Source organism: Suncus etruscus, chromosome 4, assembly GCF_024139225.1.
Source record: "Suncus etruscus isolate mSunEtr1 chromosome 4, mSunEtr1.pri.cur, whole genome shotgun sequence".
Classification (NCBI taxonomy): Eukaryota; Metazoa; Chordata; class Mammalia; order Eulipotyphla; family Soricidae; genus Suncus; species Suncus etruscus.
This window is the reverse complement of record NC_064851.1, coordinates 127,324,265-127,351,186: the sequence shown is the minus strand read 5'-3', so window position 1 is coordinate 127,351,186 and position 26,922 is coordinate 127,324,265.

The following is a 26,922-nucleotide window of genomic DNA, read 5'->3' as shown; positions in this document are numbered from 1 at the left end:
TAGAAACATAACATTTAGTAAGAAAAGAGGAAAATTAAGAAAATTATTTTTATATTATCTTTATTTAAGCATCATGATTATGACCATGTTTGTAGTTGGGTTTCAGCCTAAAATGGACACCTCCCTTCACCAGTGCAATCTTTCCATCATCAGTGCCCCATGTCCCACTTCCCCTCCCTACTGCCTATATTTGAGACAGGCATTCTATTTCCCTCACTCTCTACCATTGACATGATACTTGTCTGTGTAGTTATTTTCTAACTGCACTCACCAGTCTTTGTGGTAAGCTTCACATCATGGATTGGTCCATTCAGCCCTGTGTATTATTTCCATACTGTTTTTTATTTTTCTTAAATCCCACAGATGAGTCAAATTATTTTGTGTCTCTCTCTCCCTCTGACTTACTTCACTAGGCACAATAATTTCCATGTTCATTCATGTATAGAAAATTTCCTGATGGCTGCATAGTATTCCATTGTGCATGTATACCACATTTTCATTTCTCATCTCTTGTGTGCATTTAAATTGTTTCTAGATTATGGCTATTGTAAATAGAGCTGCAATGAACATAGGTGTACAGAGGGCATTTTTGTATTGCACTTTTGTTTTTCTATGGTATATCCCTAGAAGTGATATAGCTGGATCATATGGGAGCTCAATTTCCAGTTTTTATGAGGAATTTACACATTGTTTTTCAGAAAAGCTGGACTAGACAGCATTCCCACCAGTAGAGAATAAGAGTTCCTTTTCACCCACATCCCTGCCAGCACTGATTGTTCTTGTTCTTTGTGATGTGTGCCAGTCTCAGTGGCATGACATAGTAGTACCTCATTGTTGCAAAGCATTCATTTCATTGAGTATTGTCACTGTATTGCATCACTGCCTTAGGGCCTTAAGGGTTTCTTGTGACAGGTCTTCTGAAAAACTTAAAGATGCTCCCTTGAATGTACTTTCCCTTTTTGATCTTTCTGCTTTTAGTATTCTATTCCTATCTGTGGGATTTATTATAGTGATTAGGATGTGTCTTGGGGTGCTTTATTTTGGATCTTTTTTAGTTGGTACTCTTTGGACATGCAGGATTTGGATGCATGCACTCTTTAGCTCTGGAAATTTCTCTGCAATGATGTCCTTGACAACTGATTTTTTATGGGGATTTTTTTTTTTTGAGTCTCTAGGACTCCAATGATTTTTATGTTGTTTCTTTGAGTTTATCAAAGACATCTATTTTCATCTGTTCCCATTCTTAGAAGATTTGTTCTATTGTCTGATTATTTGTTTTGAAGCTCTTTTCCAATATCTTCTGTTGGATGGAGTTATTATGCATCGCATCTTCCAGCTCACTGATTCTATCCTCAGCCACTGTTACTCTATTGGAGTGGCCTTCCTGTGAAGTTTTTATTTTACCTACCAAGTTTTTCAGTCATGTTATTTCAGTTTGAAGTTTCCTCATCTCTATTTTTATATCACTTGATTCTTACTTGTGGTTTGTTCAGTTTGCTCCATGCTTCTTCGAGTTCTATGAAGATCCTACTTATTGCTTCACTAAATTCATTATCTGAGAGGCTAAATAGGTGGTTGGCACTTTTGGGGTCAACAGAGCTGCCATCTTCATGCTCTATGCATGGGGGAGGTCTTTGTTTCCCCATACTAACTCTGTGGCAGACTTATTTTCTTCTTTCTTAGGTTTGCAATACTTCTATTAAAGGAGTATTATATGTTTGTAATGTGGTGTTTTCTATGTGTTGTATTGGGGTTTATTAACTAGGACATGTGCAAGGCCACAGAGTGGAGTGGGTAGGCTCTTCTGGCTCAACCCTTCATGGGTGGGTCAGATCACCTCTCTATTGATGTGCCTTCCTTGGGTTCTTTTGGGCAGGGTTGGTACCAGCGCCAGTGACTACGAGTCTGGATGGCATTGTATTGAAATTCACAGAGAGGGAATCAGGCTCCACCCTTCATAAAAATTTACAAAGTATTAATGAAAAATCAGAATAGGCCTATGCAAATATAAAAATGTATTTCTTCCTAAAAAGGGAAAATTGACTTTTTAATAAAATTTCAGATTATAGGCACTTATTAAGTATCTGCTTTAATAAGAAAATATAGTAATATTCTTTACAGATGTACTAAAATTATATGAATAGACATAGATGCTAAATATATGTGAAACAATTCATTTTTTTAAGGATCAAATCCCTTAGCAAACAAGAAATAAACAGACCTTTCTGAATCCATACTCAGTAGCAAAGAGCTAAGACTTTGTTTTATCTTTCTTATAAAATAAATTCTTTAATGGAATCACCATGAGATGCACAGTTATACATTTATTTATGATTAAATTTTTGTCATACAATTGCACATTCCTGCCACCAACACCTCCAGTTTCCCTTCCCTATCCCCCCTGACTGCCTCTTTGGCAGACTAATTTTCTTTTCTTTCTTTTCTTTTTTTTTTTTCTTTTAGACACTTTGGTTTGCAATACTGAAGGGGTATCATAAATATCACTTTATCTCCTTTCATCACCCAATTTTTCTCCAAAGTGATCATCTTATCTTTTAAAAAAGCTCCTTTTGCTTCTTGCAAAACAAGTTTTCCTGGTTATGAATTCTATATTGTTTGTTCAAATCTGAATAATAATCTTGCTAAATGTAGTATTGGTGAGATATTCATTTCCTTGAATTTTTTAAAAAAACATATTCTAAAATTCTCTTCTGTCTAGTAGTCTCATTTGGTAGGTCAGCTGTGAGTCATATGGGCTTTCCATTGTTTCTATGTTTCTTTTTTATCTTGTTGCTTTCAACATTCTCTTTGGCTTCTGTCAATCTGACTGTAATGCCTTGGAATTTTTCTATTTGGGTCTATTTTTACTTGGCCCTTGAGTCCTTGAATATGCTGTTTGTTCATTTCCTTTCAAAGATTTTTTTTTCCACCTTCTGTTTTTAAAGGTTTCCTGCTGCTCAGACCTTCTATTGCATTTTTATACCACTTACCATTCTTCTCATTTCTGTCACTTCTGCCTAAAGTTTTATCATTTCTGCTCTCAAATACCTTTAGACTTTGCTGACTACCTGTTTTCTTTGAGTTCATTAAACATACTCAACACTGTATCACTAAACTTATTTTTCTAGAGTTTACAGCATTGGTACTTGTAGAGTCGTTGTTATTTTCTCTCATTGAGCTTGTTGGCTTCTCTGTGCATCTTCCATATTGTCTTTGTTGTGTTTCTGCTGTGTTGATGAATCTTTGTAGTTTGCTTCCTAAGACTCTCTGAGGTATTACACTGGGTATGGCTCTTTTCTTTCATTACTTGCTTTCACCCTGCGGAGAAGTATTACTATGAGCTGTGTGAACTGTGATGGTCCATATGGGCCAATTGTAGTGGACATACTCAAATGGTGGAAAGTTGGTGTTGCCAACATTTTGAGGACAATTTTTGTCCATATTTTTCAGAAATAACTCTATAATTTCTCTTAGTACTGTTGTTCTAATTTTTATATATGGGTAATATTAGTTTAATGAGTTTAACATGTTTTCTCTTTTAATGTTTGTTGTAGTTTGTCAGTATAGCCATCTGTCTTAGAATTTATTTTAAACACTGATTTAATCTCTTTAATCAGTGTTTCGGTTCATATTTTCTATTTCTTCATTGTTTAGTACCAGTAGATTTATGTTTCTCAGATTTTATTCATTTATTTCTAGGTAATCAAATTTTGGGTGGGTGATTAATAGTTTTCCACTTAATGCTATTTATATTTTATCATTTTAATATCTCATCTATATAATTGAGGTCTTTTTAATATCACAAATTTTAATTTTTGTTGACATTTTTATCAATCTTGTATCTATATCTGTCATCTCTGCTCTATCTTTTTGATCTTGGAGTCATTCATGGCTGTGATCAGGGGTCACTCGTGGAGGGTTGAAAGGATAATATGGGATTATGAAGATTGAATTTGGGGTTTTCTACATGCTTTACTATCCCCTTGATCCCTGCTCCAGTTTTTTACTTTTATTTCCTAACTGTTCTTTTTAAGAACACTTTATTTGTACTGTTTAAAATATTTTTTCTTTTGGGGGGTGTTGGGGACCATACTCAGTGGTGCTCAGGGGTTCTTCCTGGCTCTATGCTCAGGAATTGTTTCTGGTGGACTCAAGGGACTATATAGGATGCTGAGGATTGAACCCTGGTTGGCAGCATGCAAGGCAAATGCCCTATCTGCTCTACTATTGTTCCAGGACCCTGAAATATTTTTCTTAATGGCACCTTTGTCCTTGCAAACATTTCCTTTTCAATGTGTTTTATTTTATATTTTATTTTTTATCTGATATATTTGTTCTAGAATTTACTTCAAATATATATTTTTTAAATTCCCTCATTGAACTAACAGTATTACACACTTTGATTCACTTGATTTAAAGTATAATTTCAAATCCAGTATTTCCTGGTTCATACTTTATTTTTTGTATCCAGTATTATAAGCTTGATTAGGGCCAGTGAGATAGCTCAGTGAATGCATCACAGGACATAATTTGTAATGCACAATGCTAATGTTCAAGCTCTAGCACTGCCAGAACAATCCCTGAACATTACTAGGTCTTTTGAAATATTTAATAACATTTAAAAAGTTGGGTACTCAAGTTCTCTAAAATTCCTATATTTTTAAATAGTCTTTCCTCCTTTAACATTTGGTTTATATATTTAGGTGCTTTAATACTGGGCATAGTGTCAAAACATCATTATAAATTAATTCCTTTGTCTAGTATATATTTCCTTTGATGTGCTTTGTTATTATTTACCTGAATATATTTACCTGAACTTTTCCAACCCTTCATTTTGATGCTGGTGGAGGTCACCTGGGTGACTTATTTGTAGTGGGAAGGTAAAACTAAAGTGTATTATATATCTACCTTGTTCCCTTTATCTTATGAAAAATTCAGTTTCTTATTTCATTGATTATTATTTTGATCTGTTTTTCTTCACTTATTTATGCTCTCCATTCTAGGTTTGTTCCATTTCCAGTTCTTTGACGAGTTATATGAGAGTACTGTTTTCTTAACATAGTCATTTATTACTATAAGCTTATTTCTTAAAACTGCTACATTGTACTAGTTTTGATATATTTTTTTCATTTTTGTTTGCACCTATTTTTCTTTTAACTTTGAAAACTAAGTGGTGGTTCAGAACTTATGACTTATTTCTGTATTTCCAGTCCTCTTCTCATGATTGATTTTTAGCTTAAAATGTTCAAATTGTATCAAGCCTCTTTCACAAATATAGTCATCTTAATTAAGGTTTATTATATAGTTTTACATAGCAGGACCTGTGAAAAATGCCCTGTAAATGTCCATATATATACATATATATGTATATATATATATATATTAGTACAGATGGAATTAATAAAGCCCAAGCTTTCCTTATAGATTTTCTATCTGTGTGATGTATTTATAGCTAAAGGTGAATGTATTAAATTCACCTACTGTTATGGCATTGCTATCTATTTCTACACTCAAATGCCACTAGTGGCTTCCTAGTTTTAAATACGTGGAATTTATGGAACTCCCTATCTCATTACAGTCTCTAACTTTGTCTATTTTTCTTGATAAAGCTGTAGCTATTTTACCTTTTTTGTTTTTGTTTGAACAGTTTTTTAATCTTTTTACTTTTATTCTTTATCTTCTTACAGTTGAAGTGAATTTTTCATAAGCATCTGCTGCTTATGTAGTTATGCCTGTTAGCTACTCTGCATCTTTTATTTTTATTGAGACCACTGTGAATTACAAATCTTTCACAATTTTATTTCAGGCATTTAGTGATAGTGAATTAGGGCCATTCCCACCATCAATCATTCCCACCACCTTCTTCCAACATAGTTCCCTGCAAGCATTCCATACCTCCACACCTAGCCTCAAGGACTACCATTGTAACAGGTCCATTTTGTATTTAGCTTATTATAGTTTGCGTCTCTTGATTCTATTGTAGTTAACTTTGGCATGGGTATTTAGTTCTGACCTCTTTTTTTCCCCACTCAATGCTTCTTAAACTGTTTGGCTCCTGGGTCCTATCCACCTTTTTTTTTTCATTTCTCAATTTGTAGGAAGACATAGAAATATGAGACAGATTCAAATTATTCAACTTCTATGGTTCTATGAAAAGAGCAGGAGCCCCTATCTAGAATATAATTAAAATTAAAAGAAGAAACGAGAAAGAGAAAAAAAGAGGAAGGTGTGGCTTTTTTTTTTCATAGGCTCAGAAAACGTTGGGGAAATTAGAAAAGAAATTCTATTGACCTAAGAGATACAAGGTGTCTCAACCCATGAAGCATACTGTCAAAAGACTGGCTACAGGCTCAGGCATGGTTGATTTGTTCAACCTCAATGTCTCCCTGTATGGTACAAGAGAAAGTTCTGCTTAGTTGCATTGTCAAAGTCAAGTCTACAGTAGTTAAAGATCTTGGTTTTTGAACAGGTTTTAAGATGAAGCCTAGGATAGTCTTTCTTTATGGTCCCAGGACAAGTCTGCTTAGTCTCAGTTGTTGTAGTCAGTCTTGTGTACTTAGAGATCTTGGTTCTTGTACAGATCCTAGAATGAAGCATCCTTTGGTTTTATCTCACCTTTGGGTAGTAAGGTAGGGCAACCTACCTGTAAATCAAGTTGCTGTTTTCTCATCATCAGGGTGTTTTGTTGAACTACCTTTGGGCAGGTTGGTGGCAGGGTGGAATTCAGGCCTACCCCAAGGGTAGTTTGATTCCTGGTGCTGGTGCCATAAACTGTGCCAGCACTAATGTTGGGATCTGAGGTTAGGGGTTGAAGAGTCAATGTTTGATCCATTGAAACCTATGTCAATTTGTCATTGTCTCCATGACAAATGTTCTACTCTATCTTTTGCATTGTTTGCATTTACTATTGGCATTCTTTTTGGGTTACATCTGTTTGTGCTCAGGGGACATATGCCATTCTGAGGATTGAACACTCCAGTCCCCTAATTTCACCCCCCCATTCCATTCTTGTGCTCTTTCAATAAAACTTGCTCTCTATGTGTTTGATGTTAATCATGGTAATCACAAATCAATCTATCACAAATCAATCTACTTGAAGCTGAAAATTTTAACTTTGAATATACACTAAGACTAAATTTTATCTGCCTCTGGAAGGCAATGCTTGAAGCATATTTTGTTTGATGTCTCAGCCAACTTATTTTACTTTGTATCAGCTGGCAAATTAAAGTTAAAATAGTACAGGTAAATAATATGAGGATTTAAAGTATTCTAAATGTAAGTGAACTTCGTAAAGTCTGATGTTGATAAACTTTGATAGCTTTTGTCTGGACAGTGATTTTTCTTTCATAATCTGAGAACTTCCAGGAAGAGTCTGGTTGATTAATACATTCTTTCAGCATTTTGTAGGCCAGGAGACAGGAGCATAATCTGGTGAAGTTTTGCTGAGAAATCTGCTTAGTCTTATGGGGATTTCCTGGTAGGAAAAAAATTGTTTTCTTATCACTACTTTTAAGTTTCTCTTATTTCACTTTTGGTAATTTGATTATGTGACTTAGGAAGGGTCTTTTTGGAGTCACCTTTTTTAGAGAACTCTGGAAGTGCTATATATAACTAGGTTATCTATTTTCTTCCTCAGCTAAGTGTGTTATTTTCTAAGGGGAGGTTGAAACGAAAGGCTCCAATCTATTCCCAGCCAAACAAGCTAGTCAATGCAAGGTCCTTAGAATGAGGTGCTTATTGTGGTGACTGGGGTCAAAGATCGGTTGGCTGCATGTGCTTTGTACCTAGACTATTTCACCAGCCCTCATTGATAATTTATTTGAAAGTATCTTATTTCTTTTCTTCCCCAGAGCCCTTATAATTTGCGCCTCATTGTTAAGTCTGTGTTCTTGGTTAATACTTAGTTTGCCGAGGATTATTACCACCTAGAGGCAGACTGAAAGAAACCTGAAATTTGACCTTTAGGGTTCTTCTAAAAAATTATGTAAGTAAGGGAGGAAGATGGAGGGAGAAATTGTGAGAAGAGGACTTTGCCTGTTCCCTCAAAACTGGCCCCAGGAGTAATGGGGAATATACAAGGCACTGATTACCAATTCTTTATTTGTTTAATGTTGTATTCTTGGACATATAACTGCAAATCCTGTTGATTTTAAAGGCAGAAAGAGAATAGGGTAAGGCACTGTTTTGCACTAAGCCATAAAGGACTGGCTTCCCAGCACCACACATGAGCACTGCCAGATGTAGGACTCCTCTCCTCCAAAAAAGACTCCAAAGTCATAGATAGTCAAACAGGTATATAAGTCCTACATTGAACTATTAATTACTTGACACTAACAAAACTTCACATCTTAGCAAAAGCAATATGTACTTCCAGTTTCATTCCAGTTCATTTGCAGTATAATCCAAAGATATTGCTAACTCTTCTCTATTTCTTTGGTAATTCAACATGAAATTAAAATTTTTTAAATCAGGAGGAAACACTGCCGCAGAAATTCTCCACTAATTGTGTTGGTAGTTCAATGCAAGGGCCAGAGGATGTGATGCTTCCTCCATATTTCTCAAACCTTGTGCTATTTCAGGAAACTTTGTCACAAGTTGAAAACTACATACTCAAGGCCAAATAGTATAGGTTTGTTACTTATACTTCATAAGATGCTCTGATCACAATTGAGTGTGTACCTCTTAATTAAATATGTAAATAGTTTTAAAATCGCACATTAAATTATTTACATTATCTGTATATTATTTTTTATTTGTATTGTGGTAAAAGTGAATTACAAATCTTTCACAGTAATATTTAAGGTACATAGTGACAATTAATGAGGGGCATTCTCACCATCAGTGTTGTCCTCCCTCCATCCGTGTTCCCAGCATACATCTCACATCTCTCTCCTTTACCCTCTTAATGCTAGTGAAACTGTTCCCGACTTGTACAGCTTGTTCTAGATTGGGTATTGATTATGTTGTTCTTGACTTTGGATTTGGTATTCAATTCTGATCATTTTTTTATTTCTACCATGCGGGGGGGAGGCAAACAAAAAAGAGAAAAACTAGGAGGAGTTCATGTAGGTGTGATAAATATCCTTTTAGAAGAAAGAAGGGAAAAAAGAAGAAAAAGATAACAAAACAAAACAAAAACAAAAACAATAAGAGAGTAACAACCAAAGTACAAAAAGAACAAAAAAGAATAAACCAAAAATCAAATCCATCAGCTACAGCAAAAAACAAAAAACAGAAACAAACAACAAAACAGAAACAAAAACAAAAAAACAGATAAACAATTTCTTTAAAAGCTTTGTATTTCTTTTCTTTTCTTTTTTTTTTTTTTTTTTTGCATAGGTATGGTAAATATTGGGGAAATTAGAATGGAAATTCCCTTGGCCTAAGAGTACAGAGTTTCTCCACCCTTGAAGCATACTACATGGGAACAACTACAGGCTTCTTACTCACTTATTTTCAACACCCCAAGGTCTTTTTATTATTCTGGGAAAATTTCCACTCAGATGTGGGTGATGACATCCTGGCTCTGTAGCTGGAGCTTTTGTTATTGCGTAGGTCATAGGGTGAAGGCTAGGAGAGAGTTTTTCTTCATTGTTTTAGGAGTTCTGTTCCATTACTGTTGTTGTGATCAGTCTTCTGTAATTGGTTTTTGTTCAGATCCTAGGACAGAGCCTAGGGTATAGTCTTTCAGCATGATTCCAGAATTTCTGCTCAGTCTCTATCTGTATATTTTTTATTGAATTCAATAAAATGGAAGTTACAACCAATTTTATTTTATTTTACTGAATATAGCTATTTATAGGTATAGATTCTTTTACTGACAAGTATTTCTACAATAGTACTGCCAAACACTTAGATTCCATCAGATGAATAACTTAATGACTTATAATAATGAAGAGATTAATTTCTTCAAAAAACTGTTCTTGTTAAAACAGAAGCTCCTTTTTATGCACACACACATATATATTAAAATTAGGGGACAATTAAAATTAGGGGACAAGAAGTCCTTGCCAAGTGTTCTCATTAAAAATATATAGGGGCGGTCAGACCCCCCAGGCACCTGCCGACCTGACTCCAGGCAGGGTGAGTGTGCCCACCACCCAGCCACCTCCCCATATGGGCTCTGGACCCCCGTGTTCTGCAGTAGCCCCACGCCAGACCCCAGAGACCCCCCCACCCAATCCGACTTCAGGAAGGGTGAGTGTGACCACCACCCAGCCAACTCCCCATGAGGGCACCCAGAGAACGCTGTACCTGACCCACTCTGCACTGCTGGGAAGGGCTAGAGCTTATAGACCGGGTGAGCTTTGGTCTACTCCCCAGATCTTGGGGTATCCTAGAGCAGCCTGCCCCCTGAGCCCTGGAGTGGATCTGGGACCCCCAGGAGCGAAGAGAGAATTCCAGGTGGATTTGGCTTAGGGAATTTCCTCAGCTGAGGCTCAGAGGGGGTGAAGCTCTGCTGACTCCCAGGGAAAGAAGGGAGGACAGGGAGCTAGGCTCAACAGTGCCCTCCAACTTGTGGCCAGGAACAGAACTGAACTAGCTGCCAACAAAGGAAAAAACAGACCAGGCCCTACTAGAGAGCATAGGAGGAGCCTAAGCTTGGGTAGCTCACCCAACAGACACCTCTAGAACCATGCTCAGGGAGGAACCCATCCCCACGCCACAGGGGGCAAAAGTAGGCTGAACTCGGAAGGCACTGCACTCCAAGTCACACCAATAAATGCAAAGAAATATGGGTAAATTAAGGAGAACCCTAACATCTGGAGATACGGAGAGAAACTCTAGCAAGTTTCCAAGTCCACCAAAACACACTGATCCATTGGAAGGAGACTTAAAAGCAGCCATGAAGAACGAAATGGAAGCCTTGATTAAGGACTTGAAGGAAATGCTAGCCACCAAATATAAGAAATCCACGGAGGAACAAATCAGCCAAATTAAAGAACTGCCAAAGAATATGAGAGATTCCATACAAAGGGAAATAAAGGAGCTAAAAGACAAAGTAACAAGCCATATGAGCAGGATTACACAGTTGGATAAACACATTGAAGAACTCGAAAGAAAACTGCAAACAAAAAACGACCAAGAAACCAGCAAGGAAATAAAAGGCAAAGCACTGGAAGGAAAAGTCCAGTATCTAATTAACAAGGACAAAAAAATTAACCTAAGAATTGTGGGTATATCAGAAGGGTAGGAAATAAAAAAAGGGAAGAACAAGTAGTCAGGGAAATATTAACAGAAAACTTTCCCACCCTCTGGAAAGAAGACAGTGCAAATCCAGGAAGTGAAGAGAATCCCTAATAAAATAGACCATAACAAACCAACACCAAGACATATAGTAATCCAAATGTCAAAAAACAAAGAGAAAGATGATCTCCTTAAAGCAATAAGGAAGAAAAAAACCCCTCAAATACAAAGGAAGGGACATAAGAATCAAACCAGATCTCCCATTTGAAATAATTCAAGCAAGAAGACAGTGGAATGACGTATTTAAATGCCTGAATGAAACTTCCAACCTGGGGTCCAATATCCAGCAAAACCCTCATTTATATGGGAGGGCAGAATAAAAACATTCTCAAACAAAAATGAGCTTGCATTATTTGCGCAAACAAAACCACTCCTAAACGAGCCTACTCAGAGACAAATTACACAATCCAAATCCCCAATTGTAACAACTACCACCCTACACAACACAACTGCACAACAGTCCTCTCTTTCAATAATCTCCCTAAATGTTAACGGACTAAACTCTCCCATTAAGAGACACATAGTAGAGAACTGGATTAGAAAACTTAAACCAGACTTCTGCTGCCTGTAAGAAAAACACCAACAACTACAGCACAAGCACAGGCTCAGATTATTCAGGCTAATGGAAAACAAAAAAGAGCAGGGACAGCCATTCTTATATCAGACCAAAGTCCGTTCAACCTCAAAAGAGTGATCAGGGACAAAGAGGGACACTACTTACTGATCAGGGGAACACTAGATCAAGCAGTACTAACACTGGTCAATATTTATGCACCTAATGTAAAGCCAGCAAAATATGTGAGGCAACTGCTTGCAAACCTGGAGAAACACTTGAAGGGAAATGTGATAATTGTAGGAGATCTCAATACTTCACTATAACCACTGGAAAGACCCACCAAACCAAAAAATAGCAAAGAAATAAGAGCCCTAAATGAAAAATTAGAAGATCTAAAGCTAATGGACTTTTATATGACCCTCCATCTCCAGAAAACAATATACATTCTTCTCAAGCCCACATGGAACCTTTTACAGAATAGACCATGTTCTAGGATACAAATCAAACCTATATAAGATCACAAATCTAAAGATCATTAGAAGCACCCTATCAGATCACTATGCAAAAGAGGTCAAAATTGACTACAAGAAGAAGCAATGGAAAAAAACTAATACCTGGAGATTAAACAACATGCTGCTCAACAACAGCTGGATCAAAGAGCAAATCAAGGAAGAAATAAAAAGATAACTTGAGACAAATGCTAATAAAGAAACAACCTGTCAAAATCTGTGGGACACAGCAAAAGCAGTAATTAGGGGGAAACTCATAGCAATACAGGCCTATGTCAAGAAACAGGAAAATGACAAAACCAACAGTTTAAAGAATCATCTAAAGGAATTGGAACAACAGCAGCAAAGACATACAACCACAACCAGAAGACAAGAAACATAGAAACTAAGAAAACAATACAAAAACTCAATGAGACCAGGAGTTGGTTTTTTGAAGAAAAAAAAAAACAAAAAACAAAACCAAGATAGACAAACCACTGGCAAAACTCATCAAACAAAGAGGTAAAACACCCAAATAATCAGGATCACAAATGAAAGGGGAGAGATTACAACAGAACCCCAAGATACAACATATCATGAGATCATATTATGAACAATTATACTCAGTTAGGCTAGAGAACCCAGTAGAAATCGACAGATTCCTGGAAAAATACCATCTTCCGAGACTGGATAAGGAAGACCTAGAAAGTCTAAATAGACCAATCACTTCAAAGGAAATTGAAGATGTAATTAAGAAACTCCCTAAGAACAAAAATCCAGGTTCAGATGGATTTACAGGCAAATTCTATAGAATATTCCGAGAAGACTTATTACCCCTTTTCCATAGGCTCTTCCAAACCATCAAAGAAACAGGAATCCTCCCCAACACCTTTTATGAGGCTAATATCACACTCATTCCCAAAGATGGCAAAGACTACCAAGAAAGAAAACTACAGACCAATCTCAATAATGAACATAGATGCAAAAATTCTAAACAAAATTTTAGGAAACCGAATCCAGCACTTCATCAAAAAGATCATACATCATGACCAAGTGGGTTTCATCCCAGGAATGCAAGTTTGGTTTAACATACGCAAATCAATCAACATCATACATCACATCAACAACAAGAAAGACAAAAACCACATGATCATATCAGTCGATGCAGAGAAGGCGTTAGAAAAATCCAACACCCTTTTATGTTGAAAACACTCAGCAAAATAGGGTTAGAGGGAACCTTCCTCAAGATAGTTACAGCTATCTATGAAAAGCCCACAGCCAACATTATCCTTAATGGCGAAAAACTAGAAGCTTTTCCACTAAACTCAGGAACTAGGCGAGGCTGTCCACTTTCTCTACTCTTATTCAATATAATCTTAGAAGTCCTAGCAATAGCAATTTGACAAGAGACGGGAATCAAAGGAATACAAATTGAGAAAGAGTAACTCAAACTATCTCTTTTTGCAGATGATATGATGATATATATTGAAAACCCTAAAGAGTTCACAGTTAAACTCCTATAAACAATAAACCAATACAGCAAAATGGCTGGCTACAAAGTTAATACACAAAAGACAGTAGCGTTTCTCTACTCAAATAATGAAGTTGAGGAGAGAGAGATCAAAAATACAACTCCATTTAAAATACTATCAAAAAATAAGGAACCTAGGAATCAACCTTACAAGGGAAGTGAAGGACCTATACCAGGGTAACTTCAAAACACTCCAGAAAGAAATTGAAGAGGATCTAAGGAAGGGGAAGAACATCCCATCCTTATGGGTAGGTAGAATCAACATAGTCAAAATGACTATCCTACTATATAGGTTAAATGCAATCCCAATCCAAATTCAGACAGCATTCTTTAAAGAATTAAAACAATCAATCATAAAATTTATCTGGAACCACAAAAGACCCAGGATAGCCAAACACATACTAAAATACAAGAAGCTGGGTGGCATCTCGCTACCTAACCTGAAGCTATACTATAAAGCCATAGTGATCAAAACAGCATGGTACTGGTTTAAGGACAGAGCCTCAGACCAGTGGGTTAGAACAGAATTTCCAGACATAAACCCCCAGTTATACAGTCAACTAATATTTGACAAAAGAGCCAAGAACTTGAAATGGAACAAAGAAAGTCTTTTCAACAAATGGTGTTGGTACAACTGGAAAACCACATGTAAGAAATTTAAAATTGACCCATACCTCACTCCTTATCCAAAAATCAACTCGAAATGGATCAAAGACCTCGAAATTAGACCCGAATCTAAAAAATTTATAGAGAATAAAATAGGTAGAACACTCGAGGACCTATATATCAAAAAGGTCTTCGAGAATGGAGTACCAATGGCAAGAACTTTAGTGTAAAACATAAACAAATGGGTCTACATCAAACTAAAAAGCTTCTGCATGGCAAAAGAAACCCTACGTAACACAAGAAGAGAGTTAACTGACTGGGATAAAATGTTTTCACTCAACATATCAGATAAAGAGCTGTTATCCAGAATATACAAAACACTCAGAAAGCTGAGCCTCCCAAAAACAAATAAAGCCCTAAAAATGGGAAGATGAAATGAATAGACATTTTTTGGAGGAAGACCGAAAGATGGCCAACAAATACATGAAAACATGCTCACCTTCACTCATCATCAGAGAAATCCAAATCAAAACAACAATGAGGTACCACCTTACATCAGTGAGAATGGCTCACATCAAAAATAATGGGAACAGCCTCTGTTGGCGGGGATGTGGTATGAAAGGCACTCTCATCCACTGCTGGTGGGAATGCCCCCTAGTCAAACCCCTATGGAGAACAGTCTGGAGAGTGCTCAAGGAAATCATAATTGAGCTGCCATTTGACCTAGCAATTGTTCTCCTAGGTATCTACCCCCAAGTTGGAAGGATATTCATCCCAAAGTATGTGTGCACCCCACTATTTATCACAGCACTCAATATAATAGCCAAGTCTTGGAACCAACCTCGATGTCCAACAACAGACAAGTGGATCATTAAGATGTGGTAGCTATATACAATGGAATACTACATGGCAGTCAGAAATGATACAATCATGGACTTTGCACCAACGTGCGTGGACCTAGAACATATTATGTTAAACAAAGTAAGTCAGAAGATGAAAGATAAACACAGAATGATAGCACTATTCTGAAGCACCTAGAACATACACTTTATATACAACTAATACTCAACAATCAAATAACAGGGTTTAACACGGTAGAAACTCCAAACACTGTAATAGTCAACATACACCGAGGAGCAGTGCCCAAAACACATGAAAAAAGAAAAACACAAACCCTTGACTACACATTATACCACAAAGAAACCAGCAACAGCAGAAACAGCAGCATAGAGGAACAGGTATTTAATCAGCCATCTACTACAAAGGCCCATAATAATACCTTAGGGATCTTATACAGGATTACATGTAAAGAATACTATGGGAAATCACTGACTCCAAAGGAAACATCTCATAATAATATGTTTTAATGCCTTAATCTTACTATATTTAAAATAACCTCTTAGCTTCTCTGTCCACAGGCGTTCTTGGATACGAAGGGTGGACAAACTAAGATGGCATCTCGGGGCCCAGTCACATGAGATATCATACCCAGCTTGCACTAAGAGAATGTCCCAAGAAAATTCTTTAACATACATTTTATCTCTATGTTATACCTTCTTTTAGGACTTGAAGCACATGACTAGCCAGAATACTGAAGCAGCAATGTGACCTACAGACTTATTCTATAAGCCCTACTCATCGAACACATTCAAGCAATCTAGTATTCCCTTGCCTTTTTCTCCTATCTTCTCACTACTTTCTTATTTTTCTTTTCTTTCTTTCTTTCTTTCTTTCTTTCTTTCTTTCTTTCTTTCTTTCTTTCTTTCTTTCTTTCTTTCTTTCTTTCTTTCTTTCTTTCTTTCTTTCTTTCTTTCTTTCTCTTTCTTTCTTTCTTCTTTCTTTCTTTCTTTCTCTTTCTTTCTTTCTTCTTTCTTTCTTTCTTTCTTTCTTTCTTTCTTTCTTTCTTTCTTTCTTTCTTTCTTTCTTTCTTTCTTTCTTTCTTTCTTTCTTTCTTTCTTCTTTCTTTCTTTCTTTCTTCTTCTTCTTCTCTTTTCTTTTTAATGTAGTTTCTCTTCACTTCTTTCCCAGCCCTTATACTTTTCCCTTTCTTCCCTTTGGAAATCCGACTATCCCTTCACCCCTCAATCCCATCCAGATTTCCCACTTTATTAAAACTCTTCACCCTCAGTTCTTAATTTATTAGGCATCAAGACTGACCTCCTACCCCAACGAACTAGTACCCAGCGCCCAAGCGAAGGGACACCAAGTTAAACCCACAACTCATACCCAGCAAGAAAAGGAAACCAACTCCCCTGCTGACTCATGCTGTGTGGCCCTCCTTCCCAACTATTCCTAACGGGGACTGTTGCTTGAAACCGTACTTAGCTCTAAAAGTATCCCCAAAGCATGAACTCTTCCCAAGACCTCCCTGCCGCAAAGCTTTTGCCAATCTCAAGAAGATCAGGGTGTGGAATGAAAAGGTGCCTGGGAACGCACACACCACAAGAAAATCTCAAAAGACAATGGAGAAACCTATAGTTCCATCATAAGTATAAAACCTGTATTGCACTACCTCTTTACCTGCTTTTCTCCAAATGTAAGACAGTCTCTTGCATCACTTTGCTCCTTTAATTACTTTTTTATTTCATTTTTTAAAATATTTGTTCCGTATATATATGAGCACATATATTTTTATTTCTATTTTTTTTTTTTTTTTTTTTTTTTTTTTTTTTTTTGGTTTTTGGGCCACACCCTGTGACGCTCAGGGGTTACTCCTGGCTATGCGCTCAGAAGTTGCTCCTGGCTTCTTGGGGGACCATATGGGATGCCGGGGGATCGAACCACGGTCCGTCCTAGGTTAGTGCAGGCAAGGCAGGCACCTTACCTCCAGCGCCACCGCCCGGCCCCTTTATTTCTATTTTTATTTGTTTTGGGTGTGTGACCTGTTTCCGTTTTCTTTTTTTTCCACCCCCATATGTACCGGCAATATAATGTAGCACCATTTCCCCCTGCAAAGACACACTAAAAAAAAGAGAAATCTTACATATAAAAACAAACTCTTATCTACTAGGGATAAGAACTCATACTTGTTTACAATACAGAGATATCTCCCACCTTGAAAATATCACACATGGACCCAATTTAGACCCGAAGTGATTAGACACCATCCATCCAGCTTTGAACCTTGGATCCCAGACATAGAAACGACACAGTTCTTCACGACAGCTACAGGAAACTAATCCCATCCGGGACATCCTCAATACTGTTCGGACACCAACAAGTGCCAGCTCTAATATGATATCCTGACAATGAGGAAAATGGGAACAACTTGACCTAAGAGCAGGTTATTCTATCCCTCCAGCTGACAATAAGACAAAATCAGAGGACTTGTCACCCTTTAGTCAGTCCAATAGCCAAGATCGTGTTTTACAGATGACTGACTGATAGAACCATGACCAGACTGTCTGTATCCTGTGACCAATGAAAAAGCCCTAGTCTAGGGTTTGGGCTACAACCTGCACAAAAACCATGAGCTCCAGTTCCAAAGATCCCTCTGAGACAATTGCAATGGAATGGGTCTTCTGGAAACACAACAAAAGATGCTATCATAGGTTCCATCCCAAGATCAGTGCAAAGACCAAGACCACCAAACACAGAAGATAGATTAAAATGACACTGAGGGAACAGAACTTCTAGAACTACAAAGAAAGGCTTCATCACAAGTTCCACCCCTTGACCTGTGCAGATATCAAGATCTCTAGATACAGAGATCTGATTTTATCACCCAGAATGAAGCAGAAATCTTCCAAACACCACGAAAGCACAAAGGGGAGAGTAAAGGTACCCGAATGGAGTCTATAGTTAATCCCATGACAATATAGTCCAAGGGTGGAGAAACCCTGTACCTCTTAGGCCAAGGGAATTCCTTTTTGAATGACCCCAATATTTAATATGCCTGTGCAGGAGAAAAAAAAAGCACAAAACAATTTTTTTTTATTTCTATTTAGGTTTTGTCGATTTCTTCGTTTTGGTATTGTTATTGAAGATGTTGTCTCCATTTATATTTATTTACTTATTTTCTTCTTTTCTTTTTCCTTAGGTGCTCTGCCATGTTTTTTTTATCTCAAGACCATGGCTTTTATGTGGTGCTTATCTTTATTGTTGGAGTGCTCACTAGATATTTTATTTGACACTTCTTTTTGTACTGTTGAGGTGTTTCACCTTATTTTTCCCCTTTGACTCTCAAATCGATGATGAGAGTCTCTAACAGGGGTCTCAAACTCATGGCCCGTGGGTCGCAAATGGCCCTCCATACAACATTTTGTGGCCCTGTCCTAAAGGAATTGTTTTTTTTTTTTTGTTTTGTTTTGTTTTAGTTGTTTGGGTCACACCCCCCAATACTGACTTTGCACTCAAGGATTACCCGACTTTGCCTCCTGCGACCCCCAGGTAAATTGAGTTTGAGACCCCTGCATCTAGAAGGACTCTCCCCATTTTTGGTGTATTTGATTTTTACCCCAGTTTATCACTTTTCTCTTCTTCAAACAAAACCACATAACTGTAACTATCTAGTACCACCTCCCAGTTAGCGGAGGAAACAAGGGAGGTGCCAAGACCAAAACAGGCGTAGGACCACTAAGTAGTAAACTAGGCTCAGAGGGGACCATGTATTCTAGCAGCCCAGGGGTGAGGGAGGAAGATATGGGAGGGAGGATGGGAATGGAGGATAATTCGGTAATGGGAATCCCCCTGATATTATGTTGATATGTACCTAAAATATTATTGTCAACAATATGTAAGCCATTATGATCAAATAAAACTTATATTAAAATATATAGGGGCATCACTTTTCCCAACTTTAAATCATATTACGAAGAGATAATATTTATAACAGCATGGTATTGCAGATAAAGACAGACCCTCAGACTAACAGAATAGACTTGAGTATTTAGACAATGACATACTATCAATTAATCTTTGATAAAGCATCATGAAATGCAAAATGGAGCAAGAAAAGCCTCTTCAACAAATGATGCTGGAACAACTGGTCAGCCACATGCAAAAAAAGCAAACTTAGACCTTCATCTAACATCATGCACAAAAGTCAAATCCAAGTGAATTAAAAACCTTGATATCAGACCCAGACCATAAAATATATAGACGAGCACATAGGTAAAGCACTCCATGACATTGAGACTAAAGGCATCTTCAAGGAGGAAAGAGCATTGTCCAAATAAGTGGAAGCAGAGATAAATAAATGGGACTACATTAAACTGAGAAGCTTCTGCACCTCAAAGAAAATACTGTCTAGGATACAAAGGCCACCCACAGAATGGGAGGAACTATTCAGCCAATACCCATTAAATAAGGGGCTAACATCTAAGAAATACAATGTACTGACAGAACTAAACAGGAAAAGATCTAACTTCCATAAAAAATGAGAAGAAATGAACAACACTTCCTCAAAGAAAAAATATAGATGGCCAGAAGTCACATTAAAAATTGCTCCACAACAATAATCATCAGGGAGATACAAATCAAAACAACAATGTGGTAACATCTCACACTACAGAGATTGGCACACATCACTAAGAACAAAAACAACCAATGCTGGAGGAGATGTGGGGAGAAAAGAACTCTCATTCACTGTTGGTGGGAATGCCATCTAGTCCAGCTTTTCTGAGAAACAATATGGTAATTCCTCAAAAAACTAAAAATTGAACTCCCATATGATCCTATATACCTATATATATATATATATATATATATATATATATATATATATATATATATATATATATATATATATATAGCTATATACCACTTCTAGGGATATACCCTAGGAACACAAAAACACAACACAAAAATGCCCTCTGCACACCGATGTTCATTGCAGGTATATTTACTATAGCCAGAATCTAGAAACAACCCAGATGCCCAACAAAAGATGAGTAGCTAAATAAACTATGGTTTATATACATACGGAATACTATGCTGTCAGGAAAAATGAAGTAAAAAATTTTCCTGTATATGGATAGACATGGAAACTATATATGACTGAGATGAATCAGAGGGAGAGAGATAGATAAAGGACAGTTTCACTCATATGTGGGATTTAATAAGAATAAAAGATAGTATGGAATTAATACCCAAAAACAATGGAGACTAGGGCTGGAAGGATTGGTCCATGATATGATTGGTGAGGGCAGTTAGAAAGTAATTACACCACAAAACTACGCCTGCATGTGGGGCCCGAATGTGAAAAATTGTGAGGGCTGCCTCTGTGTGTCTGTCTACTGTCCTGTTGCATGAACCTCTTGGGAGTGGGCCGAAAAGAGGCTCCAGCTCTGCTTTGCTACGCAGCTGTGCGCTCTTTCTAAGGAAAGAACACAATTGCAACAAGAAGAAAAAGTCACACTAAGAACTGTGCTGGATCACTGAAGCCCAGCATTTCTCTTCGGACTGTCTTCTCTGCTGCGTGCTCGGGCCTAAGATTTGATCCAGTGTGAGGCTTCATCCACAGAGGACTCTGCTTCCTTGGAGGTAAGTCGACCCATCCAGAAAGGGCAGAGCCAGAGGAGTGTGGCTGCGTACATCATTTAGCCAATGAATACCACCACAACACGTAGAAAAGCCCACAATACAAGTCTGACAATGGAGAAACAACGCAGGCCAGCATCAGACATAGAGAATGAAGATGACAATTCTGATGACCAGATAATGACCAACCAACTAATCAACCTCTCAGATAAGGACTTTAGATAAGCATTATGGAAGATGCTCAAAGAACTCAAAGAAACCATGGATCAAGTTGAACAGAACACTAATAAGAACCAAGAAAATATGAAGATAGAAATCACAAAACTCCAAACTGAAATAACATGTCAACTAACAGGCCTGAAAAACTCAGTAAACGAAGTGAATGACAAAATGGATAAGCTCTGGGACAGGGTATCAGAAGCTGAGAATAGACTTGGTGCTGTGGAAGATGAGATGAATAACAATTACATACAGTGGGAGAGATTGGAAAAAAACTTAAAGCAAATGAACAGACAGTGGAAAAATTAATCAAAGAATGGGAACAAATCAAAATAGAAATCTATGATAAGCTCAACAGAAACAACTTAAGAATCATTGGAGTCCCAGAGACCCAGGAAAAATATTTCCAGGAAGAATCAATGGTCAAGAACATCATTAAAGAGAAACTTCCAGAGCTAAAGAATATATGTGATCAAATCCTGCATCCTCAAAGAGTACCAACCAAAAGAGACCCCAGAAAAAATACTCCAAGACACATCCTAGTCACAATGAAGAATCCCACAGAGAGAGACATAATTCTGAAAACAGCAAGATCAAAAAGGGAAATTACATTCAAGGGCGCATCCTTGAGATTTACAGCAGACCTGTCACCAGAAACACTCAAGGCCAGAAAGCAGTGGTGGGATATTGTGACAAGACAATAAAATGAATGCTTCACCTAGAATACTGTAGCCAAAAAAACTCACTTTCTGGTTTGATGGAAGAATATATGGTTTCACAGAGAAAAAACAGCTCAGAAACTTTACAGAATCAAAGCCAGTCTTAAGAGAAAAATTGAAAGACCTAATTTAAGACAAAACTAACCAAAAGACACATCAAATTTTTGATATAAAGATGGCACTAACTCCCAGGACAATTCTTTCTCTCAATGTCAATGGACTAAATGCACCAGTTAAGAGACACAGAGTGGCTAAATGAATCAAAAAAATCAATCTAACCTGCTTCCTACAAGAAACGCACCTGAATAGTCAGAACAAACATAAGCTCAATATAAAAGGCTAGAGAAAAATTATCCAAGCAAACAACACCCATAAAAAAGCTGGAGTGGCCATAATAATATCAGATAATGCAAACTATATTCAGGAAGGTTGTAAGGGACAAAGATGGACATTTTATATTAATTAAGGGGTATGTAGAGCAGAAAAAAATAACTCTCCTAAACATACATGCACCGAATGAGGGGCCAGCAAAATATTTAATACAATTTTTGACAATTCTGAAAAATAATATCAATAATAACACAATAATTGTGGGGGACCATAACAAAGCTTTGTCAATTGTCAATACTAGATAGATCAACCAGGCTGAAACCCAACAAGAATATAGTAGACCTGAGGAGAGAAATGGAAGAAAGAGGCCTAGTGGATATATATAGGACACTCCATCCCCAGAAACAGGCTACAAAATTAACACACAAAAATCAATGGCCTTTCTATATACCAATAGTAATAAGGAAGAAATGGACATTAAGAAAACAACCCCATTCACAATAGTGCCACATAAACTCAAATATCTTGGAATCAACTTGACTAAAAATGTGAAGGACCTATACAAAGAAAACTATGAAACTCTGCTCCAAGAAATAAGAGAGGACACGCGGAAATGGACACACATACCCTGCTCATGGATTGGCAGGATTAACATCATCAAAATGGCAATACTCCCTGAGGCATTATACAGATTTAATGCCATCCCTCTAAAGATACCCATGACATTCTTCAAAGAAGTGGATCGGGCATTTTTGAAATTCGTTTGGAACAATAAACACCCTAGAATAGCTAAAGCAATCATTGGGAAAAAGAATATAGGAGGAATTACTTTCCCCAACTTTCAACTTTACTACAAAGCAGTAGTTATCAAAACAGCATGGTATTGGAATAAGGACAGGCCCTCAGATGAGTGGAATAGGCTTGAATGTTCAGAAAATGTTCTCCAGACTTACAATCACCTAATTTTTGATAAAGGAGCAATAAATCCTAAATGGAGCAAAGAAAGCCTCTTCAACAAGTGGTGTTGGCACAACTGGCTAGCCACTTGCAAAAAATTGAACTTAGACCCCCAGCTAACATCATGTAGGAAGGTAAAATCAAAATGGATTAAAGACCTCAATCTCAGACCGAAACCATAAGATATATAGAACAACACACAGGCAAAACACTCCAGGACATTGAGACTACAGGCATATTCAAGGAGGAAACTGCACTCTAAAATTCCTGGGTTTGACAGTGTTGTAAAGAAGAAAATTCAAGGGGCAGGTCAAGTCGATACTATGAACATAGAAACACAATGCATTGGCAATCTGTGTGGAATGTTTTTATGAAAGCTGCAATGGTGCCTGGGGAATTTTCTGGACAAAATGACCTGGAAGTTGGAAAATTCAGGTGATTAAGAATAAAATTTGTCAAAGTCAGCCTATTTCCACTGAATTAAAGAAAAATGTAATAATATGAATGTGGAATTCCTCAGGATTTCAATGGCAATGTGGGTCAGGATGTTCATTCCAGTTCTGAAATATGTAGAGGCCATTCTATTCTTGAGAATTAATCATATGTATATATAAAGAGTGGACTGACTGGAAATATGACTCAACGATTTAAAGGTTTAGAATTACTATTAATTACCAGGGAAATTAATAATACTTTTTAAGGACGAATAAAGGCCATTCTAGTGGTTTAATGCATGGCTCTAGATGAAGTCTGTGGGGCTATACTCAATAAGCCAGTATCAATCAGTATTACGATCTTGTACTAAGGTATTTAATATATCTCAATATTTTATATAATGCTTATAATATTATCATTTTTATTAATGAATATGATGTTGTTATAAGCAAGTGACTTATCTAATTGTTGGTAAGGAGTTTGAACCTGCTTGAAGTGATCTTGAAACTTTTACCTGCACTGTCATAGCTACCTTGTTGTATTATTTAAATAATAAAAGCATGTAGATATCATTTTTGAAATGTTTACTAGCCTGATTAAGTTATGGCATATTTTTATGATCAATATCACTCATGAAGTCATGTACCCTAATAAAGAATAGACATGCTAATTTCCAATATCATTTGAAAGATGCAGGTCATTTCTGTATGATATTAAAATTTTCTCTAAACTTTGTATATAAAATTTAGTAAAAATAATTTTTATTATTTAAAATGAAAATTGCATAAATATAATAGGCCTGAGAATGTCAAAAAATATTGCAGGATACATTTTCACCTGGGAAAGCTAGAGTACTTATATTTCCAATCTAAATCCACGAATATGAAGTCAACATTTTCTTGAAGAGGCTTTTTCCTAAACAGATGTTTTTGAGAGATACATTTCCCTCTTCATTTTACATAGTAAATGAAAGTAAGGAAAAATTCTATTAGCAATATTGCTTTCAGACAGACATTCATAGGGGATATGTATAATTTAGTTACTTTAAAGCCAACTGATAAACAAAGCCTCAATTAAAATAAATTTACTAGTACAAATTTTTGAATCACACCTTAGAATCATAAAATCAGAACTACATTAACATTAGGGCATATTTCAGCAGTTAGTAAAGATTATATTAAAATATATCAGAGATTGGTTTAGAATGTCAAACCTTCTGTTTTTATAAGCTCAACTCATGTCTTAGGAATTATGTTCCTGGTGGCTCTGGGACCTTAGAGCAATTCCTGTTATAATCATAATTTATGTAGATCCTGTTTGTCTCAGACTATAGATTAGTGGTTTAGAGGAATGTTCTTAAGTCTTGACTTGTTTCTGCGGGAGAAATGTTGAACTATGAGTCTCTGTGTCCTCGACTTCTGGCAAACACAATATCCATATCACTTAAAAGCTTTTGAAACCAGAGGATTAAATAGTACAGCAGATAGGGCATTTACCTTGCAAGTGACCAACCTGGGGTTCAATAGTTAAATGCCATATGGTCCCCCAATCAGCCAGAAGTGACATCTGAGCACAGAGCCAGGAATCAACTCTGAACTTTCTCATAAATTTCTCAGAAGTGGTATCAAAACAAAAAAATCCAAAACTTATCTCCGGCTCCCAGTTTCATAAATGCTATGAATTTTCTGCTCTGTATCCAGTTAAAGAGTATAAGAAAAACTCTTCCTTTGTTCATATACCTATGCTCAGAGTCTCAACTTAATGAGAGCAAAAATAATGAGATACAGAAATCACCTAGGATAGGAGAATCACAATGAGGCCTATGTTTCTGTACTATAAAATCAAGTCTGAACTGAGACAAGGAAAGATACACAGTACTTGAGCAAGATTTTCTTAAAAGAGAGACAATAGTAGGGCACACCATAAACTTTTAATAGAAGTCACTAGAGTAGAGCAGGAAAGATGGTGAACTCACATGCTCCTCCACATATAATGAAACATATGTAAAACCACAGATGTTCAAAAAGAAACATAGAAAAGGCGACGTCAAAATAGAAATATCCATTACACGGTGTTCTGTAACTCTAGAAAGTGAAGGAGACAGCCGTAAGAAGTCTTCTTTGGAAGACAAAAAGTCTCCAGCCATAGCAGAGAGCCTGGTTCTGGTGAAGAGCTATCAGGGAGTGGAGAGCAGGCAGTCAAGGACAGGAAAATGGAGAGAATGGAGAGGGTTTTCTGTGGATGTCTGCGAGATACTGGGAGCAGGAAGCAGAGGTCCTTCTGAGTATTGTCAGCGTGCTAGATGCCAGCAAGGCTGAGCACTGAACTCCAGGGAGAGAAATGCTGCAGACGGGTTAGCGTTGCTAAGGAGAACCTTCGTGGGGTCCGGGAACCTTTCAAGGAGAGAGAAGCGGGAGCACAAGTGGAAGAATATGAAATATGAAATAAATGAGACCACACAAAATATATTGTATGGGGACCCTCGGCCAAGGGACGAGAGACAAATTTATTTTTCAGCCAATAACTTTTTATAAGCACAGACTCTGGTATGCAAGGTGTTCTCAAAGAGCAGGAAAGCAATACAATGCGGAAGCAAGCCTTAAATTTACATATTAAAAGACTGTTTCTTCGGGTGAGAAAGAACTCTGCTGGAGGGCAGTGAAACCCAGAACTAGAGATGCTTTTGTTTTAGCAAAAAGCAGGTTTTTCAAGATAACAGGAGGAAAGAGACAGATATTTTTGATGTCTATGTAGTAGCCGCAAAATAGATTTTAGGGGGGATGGAAATAATTGTTTACCATCATAGAGCTAGACTCAGTAAAACAAGCTGTTGCATCAGGTTATATGAACTAGCCAGCAGGAAACTCTTTGGAGGGCTTTAGGTACTGACATTTCTTTGTCTGTTGGAGAGCTGAGGCCGGATTTCTATAGTGGCCAAATAGAGAGAAAAACGTAATGTTAGAGCCATGTTGGAATTACCGCCAATGATCCAAGCAAAGGGTCAAATAATTGACTTCGCTAAGCAGGCCTTTTGGCAAATAATTCTTTTAGAGGAAAGACACTGCACCAGGGAAGGAAAAAAAATCACATCTGGTGCGTGCTTTCCTTAAATGGGAAGTAACAGAGAACCAAGCAAGGGACCAGAACTGGAGGGCGGAATGTCCTATAAGTCTGCTGTTGGGATACCTGGGCATCCTTGTGACTTACAGTGCTGATCTCAAGTCTGAGACATGCCTGTCCTGCTCGATTTAAGCAGCTGGCATTGAAGCTTCTGAAGAGAATTTGATTAGTGGTGCTGGAAGAGCTTCACTTGTGTCAAGTCTTCTCCCCAGGTAGCTTCTGAGTATGGGAAGC